We start from the raw sequence: 13,018 nt of genomic DNA, 5'->3' as shown, positions 1-13,018 counted from the left end.
GGAGTTCATAATTAGGCAAATAACCAAAATTCGTGAATGCTCAGGTGATTTTAACTTACACGATAACCATAGTTTGTAATAGACTACCCAAGTAATTAAATATTATTTATACCTTATTGGCGATTTGTTAAGCTAAGTGGGTCACATTTGTGAATACATCGAAATTCATTCGGGTGGATGTCTTCCGTGAATGAAATTTTCTCTATTTCCAATGAGTAGAACAAAGTCTTTTTCACGGAAATCCAATTTGTTTCAATTCATTATCGTTTCGATAGTGACCTGCATATAAAGGAGGTAAAATTGGTATTTACTGTCCATTGAACTTCCCAAGAAATTTACCCATCCTAGACACCAAAATGATCAACCCATTGTCCCGGAAATCTATAGAGCCCTGTTTCTTTTCCGGGAACAAGAAAAAATTTTCCAGTAAGCAATATTTGAAAACTCATCTACATCACGTTAATTTTGATGGGTACATCATATAAGGCTTGAATAGAATAGGCACTAGGCTCCGTGCTCATTAAATCATTAAACTCTATTTATTTAATATCGCCCGTTACTTGGTATTTTATGGTATTAATGTTAATGTGTTACATTATATGTTAATTTATGCTTTGCTAGGTTGATGTTTTAGATTGCTAAATGTTTTCCTCACAGCACGTTGCTAAGTGTAATTTGTAATAAGAAGGGGATTTTCTAAAAAAAAATAAGAGAAAAGACGTATAATAAAAAGGGGCCAAATGCCAAATTTTGATTTCAAAAAAGTTTATATCATTTGAGGGATCCCTTCGTCAAAATTGCCATTTGAAATTATCTTATCCACTGGGGCATTGACCCCCCTACAACGCTGATATAGGGCACAACTAGCAGGCAAAGAAAGTGAGGTTGCTGAGATAACAAAAATAAACCTTTTCCACCCCGCGCGAGAACACAAGTTTCGGGTATGAAAGCCTTCTATCATGACAAGCTACATCGTCGAAGGTTCGCGCGGCAACAAGGGCGAGTAAAGAATACCTCCATTCAATTTGTATACAAGTTGGGGGGCAAAAAGCAACGGTGCTTCATATGATCGTCCAAAAAAGCCCATATATTTTCACGGAGGGGTCGGGAGAAAGGACCAAGCTGTGACAGGCACGAGATAAAATCGATTTTCCAACCCGGATCCTTTGAGGATTCGATGAGAAATCCGTTTATCACGCAACAGGGAGCGGAATAGACATTCTAATTAAGGCATATATTTTGATTCCAAAAAAATAACATGGTTTAATGCTCATGATTGTGAACAGATTAGACAGTGGATTCTTCAAAAGTTGGTGCAGCAGCTCATGTCAAAAAAATTCGAAAAAAATCAATCAAGAACTTTAAATATTTTTGACCTCAAAAATGAAAATCATATTCGTGGATATTGAGTAGATAAGACAGTGCCCATATTCAAAGTTAGAAAAGAGACTAATGCCACAATAATTTGAACGAAAAATTGACTAAATACATATTTTCGACCCAAAAAAATGATACCAGTTGAACAGATTAGTAAGACTATTTCAAAGTTGGAGAGAGGATATACGCTACAATAAATCGAAAAAATAATTCACAAAACATTTATTTTTGACCCCAAAAAATAAATATGATACAAGTGTTTATAAGAAAGAGGAGACAGAGAAATATTCCAAAGTTGAAGTTGGAAATAATCGATGCCACTAAAACTAGCAGTTCCGGAACACATTTTCCTTAACTTTTCTTATTATGCATGAGTTTTTTTACTAATTATTATTTACGTTTTATTGCATTTTTTAAACTTTCGTTACGAATGTATACATTAGAAATTTATAGGCACCAAAACTGATAAAAGTGTTATTTGAGTATTATGTCTTTTCCTTACAAGTGTCGGAACGCCGTTCCGGCACTATGACACCACTGATGCCACCTTAATACAAAAATGTCAATCATGAATTTCATATTTTCGCATTGTAATAAAAACAGTCTTAAGCAGCCACTGACGGAAAAAAGAAAGGTGGCTGCTAAATAGAGTAATGAGATGTAAGGTTAGGGTTCGTGGTCTAAAACAAATAATGGCCATTAATAGATATAGATCCCTCTAGGAGGCAAGATTTTCAGAATAAGGATATACCCCTAGTTGGACGCTCCTTAGAACGTTTTTTTCGATGATGGCTCACGATGTCTCACGTATCATGAAATTGCCAACGCAGCAATCTCCAAATAGCTGAACAACAAGCTAACATTCCGAAATTCACACATAATTCCTACGAGGCTCAGAAATTACGTAAGACATCGCACAGTGCGCATTTTAATTTTGCTTTCATTACAGATGGAGGCGTAGGAGTCAAACAATTAATATCGAATAGAGGAAAAACTGCATTTACATTCGCTTGCAATTACTCCAGAGACGTCAAAAAAATTCACCGATGATTTCCACCATTAGGGAAGCTCAGTTGTACCTCGCATCCTAAAATAACTGCGGCTCCTTACTCCCTGTAATATCTTGGAGAAAATAAGTGAAGTGGAAACAAGATTCACGTAAGTAAAACAAAAGATACAAAGCAAAGTTGAATCTTTACATTTATAATTAATCAATTGTGAGACAAAAAATACTTCGGACGCGCAGTATTTTTGAGATGTTAAAAATCAAAGTACACTGCAATGATATTCACATGAATTACCATGAGAAAAATTTCCTTGGACTGGCATTAGAACCACGGACTATGGACGGATGGAACAACATTATCAAGTGTGTATGTAACAAAGAAACGCGTAGTGTCAAAATAAAACTCAGTGGAAATATTGCAATGTCCAATTTTACTAATATCCTGGTTCCTGGTTTCCCATGTAAAGCCTAAAGTCTTTGGTTCCAATCCCGGCCCAAGGAAATTGTTTCTCGTGGAAATTCATGTCATTTCCAATTTTAATAATATTAAGAACTTCCACCACATCGTGCCTCACTTCATACAACGAACCAGGAGAGCGCAGTGGTCTGTGCAGGTGGAACGAAACCCTTAGGACGGGCTCGCGGGGTACACTCCTGGGGCAGGGACTGTAAGCGTTAGCTTTTCTCCTCTACCACCAGAAGGGGAAGGACGGGAAGGATCAAGGAAAGGAGGCGCCGCCGCGATGAGAGCCCGACGACGCGTCGCGACGCCTCCAGGGGAAGGACGGGGAAGGAAGGGAGGGGACGAGGAATCCTGCACCGTCACAAGGCGGGCAGGTCCTACCATCAGCGAAACCAAGCATACGCTATTAATATTCTACCAATTCTCGTAGATTTTCCTATGAGGAAGAAAAATCTATCGATCGAATCGGTAGATAGTGGTCTGTGCAGTGGCTCGGAAAGCCACAGGTCCGTGGTTCGATTCACAGTTCAGTGCAACTTTTTTTTCTTAACCCTTTCATTGCGTAACATTTTCTCAGAGTTGTTTCACATTGGCGGAGAATTTTTTTTCAATGAATTCACTTTGTTTTTCGAAAATATGAAAACAATTTCAATAAAAAAGGGATTTTTATATTAATTTGACAATTTATTAAACAATTTGTTAATGGCATCACAGTGATGCCATCCGCACTCATGTGATAAATGCTCCGTATATTTATGCAACCCGTTACACAAACATTAGAAACGACGGACAACATTATTTTACATAGCAACTAAGAAGCTTGAAATAATTTCTGAAATGATGGCGGAATTGAATTATAAAATAAGATAAATAATTTTTCAGATGTCATCCACTATCCATGCATTAAATTTTGTGTAAATAAAAGTTTTCGAATTTTAATTTTCACATCTAAATTTTTAAATTTACTAGTAACTTAGATTTGGATGCAAACATATGAAAGTTATTTTATCTTTTTGCCATTTTCTTTTGCGTTAATGCTGAAAATATTAACTAATAATTGTGAAATTCTTTGAAAAAAGGATTCAAACACAGCCCTGGAACATCTGCACATCATACACCATCAGAGTTATACTGATTCGCCACTTTAGTCGTTCTAAGTACGTGAGGAGGATTATTTCTTCTGTTTGTCCTTAGAGTTTCAGTGGTGTGTCTTTTTGAGCAACTCAATAGATATTTGAACAGATTATTATAATTTTTATGATGATTATAATTTTTCATGTATAAACTCAGTAGGTTAGCCACGGGAGGGGGGGTTATGGGTAACAACCCCCGTTGAGGTGCCAAAAACGGCTAAAATGGCCCCCGCACCCTCCAGAAGGGCCCTCAAACCTCCGGCAAAAACCCCCCATTTCAAAATCGTGGCTACGCGACTGTATAAACTGTGCCCACTGAGGAGAAATCTATCGATTAATTTTCGCACGACTTTTTTTGCATGTCCCCTGCCTCCAACATCAGGATCCTTCGCCCCAGTGTAAATTATAGCATCTTGCACGAGGCCATTAGGCTCAGAAAGCATATATAATGTTATGCCGCGTTTGTGACGCCAAAGCAACATGGACTAATGAAGCAGAGTTCTTTAAACGTGTAATAAATTTCTTTCATTCTTTGAGTGAATAATTTCAAAAGGGGTCGAATTTTATGCAAGGGGTCTCTTGGTATCGGATCATCTACTCCAGGGTTCCTGCCAAACTGCATGCAACGGAAAATTAGTTGAAATCGGCCTCGGGAAAAAGTGCTGTGAAGGAGGAAAGAATCGAAGATATTTTCCTACCTTTTCCAATAATCTGGAATGGATGGCCATCTTACAATACTTCATACAATCATACATTAGGTATATCGGACCAAAAATGTCTCCCATACCCCACGAGGAAGTATGCTCGGTTACCCTTGAAGAACTGCATGTTTAGAGGCATTGGCAATATGGACCAAAGCCTTTCTGACGACATTATTTCCTCCAGCTCCACATACTTGCATCCTCAACGTAAACCTCAGTTAACACCTATAACATATACTACAATAAAATACATTACACTTACAAAATGCACAAGACTGATGAGGTTGCTCTTTTGCAGTCAGAAAGAGATGTAAGCGTTAAAGTTTAGAACCGACGTACAAGAAATATCTAAACGGGAATGCTCCAGATAAAACGGAAACGTATAATAATCCAAAAATAATTGTTTCTTTGCGCATAGAAATTTTGCTGACTTTCTTTTCTGATTATAATAGCTCTATTTAGTCGAAGTAAAATATGTAAATTGCTTCAAAGTTAAAAAAAAACCTTCGCGGAGAAGACCCAATGCAGTGTACCATGCATACACTTGAGTAAATTGTGCCAGAGGTAGTTTTATTGCGAGGAGATATTCTAAGCCTAGTTGACCAAAGGCTGATACATAAACGGTCTTTGGGGTTTGAAAATAGGAATAAAGTTAAAAATGAAGATGTCTCCCATATTCCACGTAAGTGGCTAAATATATGTAAAATACTAAAGTGTCCAATGGAAAAAGGCCATACGGTAATATTAGAAAAAAAATCTCTATAGAGGAGTGAACATGCACGAATCGAAAGATGTCCGAAGGAGAGACTGTACTAATAACGAGAGTCGCAAAAACTCAGAAGGAAGAGCTGACCTTTTCTACAACATGCACACAACAGAATAGTTGCATGGATTTCTAATAAGAATGGCAAAAATACTTCTAAAAATAGAGATAACAGGCGACACAGAGCGACTTGTAGTCTATTCCGCGGTGACGGAAAACGAATTTTTTATTTGAGCCCCGAAATTCGATCATTTTTTCCCCAAGGATTTCCCCAATTCTAATTTCTCCTTCAAAATGGAAAAAATATAAAAGTTTCCCTAGAACCTTCATTATTTCCCGTGAATAAGGAATTGGTGGTCGTAATTATTCCCACCTAGTAACTTTAACAAACGCATACGAAATATATGAGAAAAAGTCGAAAACTATTTCTTCTTCCGTAGCCAATATAATCAGACCCCTATTGAAAGGATCGTTCAGAAAATGAGTGGCAAATATATTATGGAAGAATGTTAGGAGTTATAACGGCATTATGTAAATATTAAGTTTAAAAATTAATAAAAGCAGCAACAGATTATTCAACTGTGTTTAGCGTGTGTAGGTATAGTGACCGTAATTTGAAATACGAAAATATTTTTCGTCAATGAGATGAAAGGAAATATTGTTTGAAACATTTTAATAGGACTAAAACGAAAATAATAACCTTCAAATGTGGCAACACTTAGTACAAATATTCATAAAAGTAAAGAAAATATCACATTTAAATTTTCTTGTAATGGCGAAAAATCTTATAAATAAAAAAGCACTCCATAAATGTAAAAAAAATTTACCTAAAAAATATAAACTATTTTTAAAAAACGGAAGGCATGTGCAGGTAGCCTAATCCATTTTGTGTGCGGGAACCCATCATGAGAGTAGATAGAACAGAGCGGAGGAGCGTAGGAAGCGATTGAAGGACATAGGCCGGCATGGCATCAATGTGATGCCACCCGCCCGTTGGCAGGACCTACGCTGGGCATCAATGCTATGCCATCCGCACTCAAAGGGTTAAGGCAATTCCTGCGAAATCTACTGCCCTTCATGCGGCAGGATTGGATTATGTATTACAAATTGCTAAGATAGTTTAATTTCTTTTCTAATTACATACGGGAGCATCGTATATCATCCATAAATTTAAAGAACGAAACTGGGTTCAATAGAGCATTGCGAGAATTTGCTTCCATTCAAGTTTCAGGGGAAGTTAAAATGAAAAGATAAATGGCAGAAATTAAGGCATTTGAACTGCTTTTGTTCGCCATGAGAGTACAGCTCAGCCCAAACAACCGAGTAAAAAAGTTTTTATCACGACTGCAACTTATTAGAGTATATACAATAATACAGGACTAGAGATTTTGCCTTCAAAAATTAAAGTGGAAAATTTCTGAGCTTTAAGTATCTCCCGTTACGTGTAAATATATAAATGAACTCCGAAAAGATGATACCTTCAAATAGTCGATTATGTTTACGGCTGGAGTGTTTCGTCTCTTTTTATCGTGGGGAAAAACATTCATCATGAAGAGAAAGGATAGAACATATTTACTATAGGTGAGTACTCCAAACAGATATATCGTACGTGAGAATTAGGCGGATTTACCATGCTGGGATCTACAAAACAAATTAAAATACCGGAGACTATAAAATTCTAATCAATTAATCACTTCATATGGTAATTTTCCGAGATGAATCTGGAAAACGGAAAGTTACTAGCCATTATATAATTCATTCGAAAGATTAAAATAAGTGAACATGTTTTTCCAAGATCAGTACAACATGCTGGAATAAGAAAGTGAAGAGCCTAATTAGTAAGGAATGAAATTCAATATTTATATCTAAACCTAATCAGCATCCTTGCTTCATTCTCCGAATAATGAAAAGCTTAAATTTTACTTTTATTGCATTTTACACGTTTTTAAAGCGTATTTTTAAACCTATTTATATTTCCTGTTTCCTTTTTTACTTTTAGTGGCGAATCGTGCAATCGATTAAACCAGGGCTGCTAAAGATATTTCAACCAAACAGTTTATTACTAACGGCATCTATTGAAGAAATTTTAAACATATTTTCCATTTGTAAACTTAGCTAATTAATTAAATCACAATGGAACAAAATTTCAAATGTCTGATTTTTTAATATAGTATAGACATTGGAAGAAAGCAAGTTTGCAAATTTTCAAGCCGATTCAACAATAGGAAACGAGCATGAATCAATTACAAAATTCCATCGATGAAACACTTAAAGACGAACCAAGTTAAGAAAAAGGGTGTAAAAATATAGCCATAACTGAGAAATTTGGAGGAGGCAACCAAAACTTGAAGTTAGTGGAGTAGTATAGTGAAAAGAGGATGATGGAGAGATATCCGGCGCTGGTACTGGCCTACTATCCTGACGAAAGGCTCCAAGGGGACCACGGGTTATGAGGAGGAATCGCTCCCTGTCGACCGGTCTTACTTCGCATCGAATTTCTCTTTTCATATTAATTCTATCATCCGGAATTTCTTTGGGTATATTGAGTACACCTTTGTCATATTTCCCTGTATCTTAAATGAAAAAAAATTACATTTGAGTAAAACGATGGCGTCAATTTTTCAAACTTGTAAAAGAGCTAAATTTTTACAGGGGTGTAATCCAATGGGACTACATAAACGAGGCCCTATTCCATCCCACTTGAGGTTGATTTCTGCTGCCACTTCGGTCGCATTCTCATCAGTTTCCAAAAACGTCCTTAGCTCGGCGATGAGTGCAGTGCGGTCCAATAATTCTCAATGTTTGCAGTAGAGTATTTAAAATCGAGAGAAATAACAATGATACCAGTGGCGTTACTATGGGGGGAAGAGGGGACAGATCCCCCCCAAAGCCACAGAAAAATTAAAAAAAAAACATTGAAAACTATTGTCTAGATTTGATATATAATTACTGCATCTGCTTAAGGTTAAATTTTAAGTGCCAAAATGATGTAAAACAATTTCCAGGCATATCATTTTTCAAAACTTTTACCGGACTTCCCGTTGCCTGGGAAGGGGGATTACCTCCCCAGGCCTCCTCATCCTCCCCAAAGCATATTGCTATATAGTTACGCCACTGATTGAGACGTCACGAAGTCTACAGATCACATCATCAAGAACATAAATGTTGGTTAACAGCCCTGATTAAAGCTTATTTCTCCGCGAGAGTCAGATCGCTTTGCCCTTTGAGTGACTGGTGACTCCTATTAATCCATTAAAGAGGTCCCATATCAATTATATTTGGCTGTATCTCAATTTTGAAATTTTACCCCAGTATTTTCTCAGAAGATTTTTTTTAATATCCGATATACGACATCTCGTACATACAAATATTAACAGTTGCCTACTCTATATACCCTAAAAAATTCAAAGACGATAACCTGATTTTTAAACCTGTTTATTGACAACGCTTGTCGACTTAATGATATTTCCTTTGCAATAGGTATACGTGGTCTCATTAATAAACCATGAAAATATTAAGATGATTGGGTAAAATTTAAACAAGTATTCGACGCGATAAAAGACTTGTTAAAAGGGAGATATGAGTCCTCTTAACGCCCTATCCGACGGTCGGAGTACTGCACATACTTGCAAATGTCCTCCGAGGAACACCCAAAGAGGAATCTAGTTTTCTTCAAACATCTCCGCCTCTTTCGGGGTTTGATAGCATTGCGAGAGGGAGACTGACAGATTAGGATATTAGTGCCGTGAGGAAGGGAGGCGGAGGACGGGTGGAGAGAAACCCGGCGTCGGAAATAGTCTAACCCTAATGATTGGCGCCACGCTACCCTTGAAGTGCCCTCTAATAAAACACTCGCGAGATTGGTTTGAACCGGATGGGGAAAAACCCGGCGTCGGCATTCTCCTACCCAAGAGGACTGCATAGAGCATTGGCATCCCATAAAAGGCTGATACTGGCGGCCACTTCGGTCGCATTTTAAACGGTTTTCAAAAACGTCCGCGGCGCGGTGACGAGTGCAATGAGAACCACTTTTTACAATATTTTGCTGTTTGATGTTTGTAATTGCGAGGAATAGAATTGAAACATTATGAACTTGATAGATCACACTCTTACGTATATAAATTTCGTTTAACTCCCCTTATTATACCTTATTTCTCCGTGAAACTCGGATCACTTATTATTAGTCCATTAGCGACGCGGGTGGCGACTTCTGTAAAACCACTTACATGCGCGGTGGGTGACAACACATTTCGGGGACGACTTTAGGATCCTCTTTTGTAATATTCGTGCTTCTAACCCTAATGATAGGCGCCAAGGGGACCACGGCTTTACGTCCCATCCGACGGACACTCCGGTCGATGTGTCCTACACAAAAACATTTAAGGGATGGGCGTACCCAGCGAGGGGCAGGTGGGACCAGCTGCCCCCCCCCCCTCCCTCCAGAAGCAAAAATCGCAAAAGTCTTCAAGCAAAATTAGTACTGAATTGAAACGAAAGTATTCAACAAATTTTCTTTAAACCCACGAAAAATGATAAGGCATATAACTATTTTTTCAAGGAAATAATCTCATAAATCCCATGGCTTGCCCCCCCCCCCTCCTAGCTATGATCCTGGGTAAGCCCTTGACTTGAGGGATATATTTGAACCAGAGTGATTTCTAACCTGACACACCAACTTCCACATTCACCGATCACCCACATCGTCGTAAGAATTCTCGCAGAAATCCAATTTTGAACATACAACGCGTGGGTCTGCGGATCTCAAAGTTTACAAAGTTGATTTTCCTCATAGCTGACGCAAAGAGCACAGCTGGAGAATTTCAATATTAAATCATAATTAAGAGAAAGCATTATTTCTTTTTGACAGGTTGCATTTGGCGTCCTTCACAAAGAACTACTCGAACTCACGCTATCGTCATTAAATTTTTAGGGTGTAAAGAGTAGAAAACTGGTAATATTTGTATGTATCACGGATTTGAACAATACTACCTCAGAGAAAATATCGAGGTGAAATTTCGAAATTGAGATACAGCCAAATATTGATATGGGTCTGCATATACCCTGAAATTTTCAACAAAATTTCTAAACTTTTAAACGAGTGCTATGTCACGAAAGAAGGCCGTACGAGTGATATGGCCTCATGACCATGGGTAGAGAGTTTTAAGTTGGGGGTCCAGCAATCCTGGGGTTTAGGATCAATGGAATACCCCCAGTGAAACGAGGGTATCCCCGGGTCCCTTACCCGGAAAATTTGTTTCAATTGGCTCATAAAAACAGCATTTTAAGAACTACCTAACTAGACACAACACAAATATGTTTCTTTTAACTTATCGAAACTTGTGATGTTTTCGTATTTATTGTACTTTAATGTGCACGTGTCGCACTTTTTTCGGACAAGTTACTATTAGAGCTGGGGGGCTTGGGTCCATCTGTCCCACCCAAAACTCTGCCCATGCTCATGACAATGGACATTGAAAATTTCCCGACAACCTTACGGAAGGAAAACACCCATATGTTCCAGCACGATTCACTCCCGATAGACGAAGCAGATGTCTCACTCACCGTTCTCGAAGCAGACTGCAATACTCCGTTGATATCTCTACAGTAGGTTAACCAATCCGGTGTCTAGAACTCCACACGGAATAGACACGATATCTATTACGGGGGTGGGGGCAGAGGCAACAACTCGGGAAAACAGGTGGGCGGCTCGCAATCCAAACGGAAAACACTCAGGCGAAACTTTGAACACGCCTTCCTCCGCGAGTTCGAAAAGCGTCAGCATAAACCCTGGCACAACGTTTTGTGGCGTGGTCCCCGGACCGCTGAACCGACCTACCTAACCCGTCACGACGACTGCGTTGTATACTGTCTGCTGGCGGCCGGGAAGGGAGAATTTTTTTTTCAAACGGCATCACGCGCGTTGAATTCAGCGCCTGCGCAGAAGGGGGGCTCTGATGACAGGGGCGAAGAGGAGGGTGAGATGAAAGAGGAGGGGGTAAGAACCGAGGCATCGAAGGGGAACGGAAAGTAGGGGAGGAGGAAGAGGTGGTGGCAGGAAGAAGAGGCGAGAGGATAAAAGGCGGGAACACGCAAGCCGCAATATATGAATTACGAAGCTCGCGAACAAGGCCGTGTAGAACTGGAGGGTTAGGGGTTCCAGTGGCTTAGCCAAGAATTTCGTTCGAGGGGGTCCAAAACCAGGGGGGAAAATGTTTGAAAAACAGGGTACAAAGTAATGGTTTTAATACTTATTTTAACACTTTCATTAATCGAAAAAGCTTCATTAGTTAAAGACATTTTTTTAAATTCATGATTTTTCAATATTTCGTTTTCTTTCGCCACTGCTTCGAATGCACTCTATATAGGAACGAATCGAGCTTTAAAAGCCGACTGCACCATTCAGCCGACATATCTTAAGATTTATAATTCATTTTTGTGATGAAGTCCTCGATACAAGTAAAATCTGTACAAACGAGCAAATGTCTAAATGCATGAACGCCAAAATACGCCGCTTAAACACCCAACTTGTGCGAATGCATGTTCAGGAAATAGAACCTGTTTGAATTTTTATTCCTACAATCTTGCATTTTCAGTTCCGGTCCACCAAAATCGTTCGTGCATATAGAAATCGACACGTAAGGGCTGATATATCGTGTAACCAGGCCTTAGATTTAACAAGTTTGACATTCACTCACGTCCATACCATGGTTGACGAATGCTCACCCAGGCGAGATTGGAACCCGGGGCCTATTGGTTGGTAGGCGAGGGTGTAACCTCTCTGTCACCGAGGCCGGCGAAATCCATCCTCTCCCAAAATAAGCTCCCACCCAGAAAAAATTTTATGGCTATTACCCCTGAATGTTCAAGACTTCAGAGTAAAGCCTGGGTCCAGAGCTGGTTTAAGCAGTAAGCAAAGTACGCAGCCGCGTAGGGCGCCAAGAAAAAGGGGACGCCAAAGATCTCAGTCCAATACAAACCAGTTTATTGCCTACCAATCAAACCAGGAGATAAAAGGTTAAGGGTTTTGATTTGAGGGGGGATGCGGAATGTTGTTCGCTTACACTTGAGAAATGTTTTACTGCCGCCGGTTGTGCGAAAATTGCCACGGGCCGATTTATCGGCCCAACTTATTTGACTTTTTATTTCGAGATTGTGGCCTTTTGAACAGCTGCCGTCTCATTTACTGATTAATAAGATGGTTTCACCGCAAATGATAAAATTAAGTAGCTGAAATAATTTAAAATCTGAAATGTTGCAAATTCCGGAATCGCCTTAGCAGTCTTCGCACATCCCACATGAAATGGGCTGACAGTAAAAGGGCTAGAACCGGCCCTGTATGAATCATACGATAATTTTTTCCATTCGTTTCGAGGGAAATCTCCAGCGACCGCTCCAATATTATTATTTTTATTTAAGTATTCTACCGATTAAGGTAGATTCCCATGGAGTATTTAAGAAGTATTCTGGCAGTCTCCCGTCCCTTCATAGACTCTTTGATTCACAAAAGGCCTACTACCTTTCATTCTATCCAAAAAAAATCCTATTCTCTTCCTTCCTTTCCCTCGTTTACCTAAC

General features: G+C 39.0%; 1 protein-coding gene across 5 annotated transcripts in view; it reads right to left on the bottom strand.

Annotated features, from left to right (window-relative positions):
- Positions 1-11,303, bottom strand: part of LOC124166505 (sodium/calcium exchanger 1-like) — a 331,828-nt gene extending 320,525 nt beyond the window's left edge. For 3 of the 5 annotated variants that reach the window (XM_046544036.1, XM_046544038.1, XM_046544037.1), the window contains exon 1: positions 11,006-11,303. The gene's annotated coding sequence lies outside the window, so the exon portion shown is untranslated. The remainder of the gene's footprint in view (positions 1-11,005) is intronic. The other 2 variants (XM_046544039.1, XM_046544040.1) reach the window with 1 other exon arrangement.
- Positions 11,304-13,018: the final 1,715 nt, after the last annotated feature.

Source organism: Ischnura elegans, chromosome 10 (assembly GCF_921293095.1).
Source record: "Ischnura elegans chromosome 10, ioIscEleg1.1, whole genome shotgun sequence".
Classification (NCBI taxonomy): domain Eukaryota; kingdom Metazoa; phylum Arthropoda; class Insecta; order Odonata; family Coenagrionidae; genus Ischnura; species Ischnura elegans.
The sequence above is the reverse complement of the archived record's forward strand: the minus strand, read 5'-3'. Positions and strand labels throughout refer to the sequence as shown.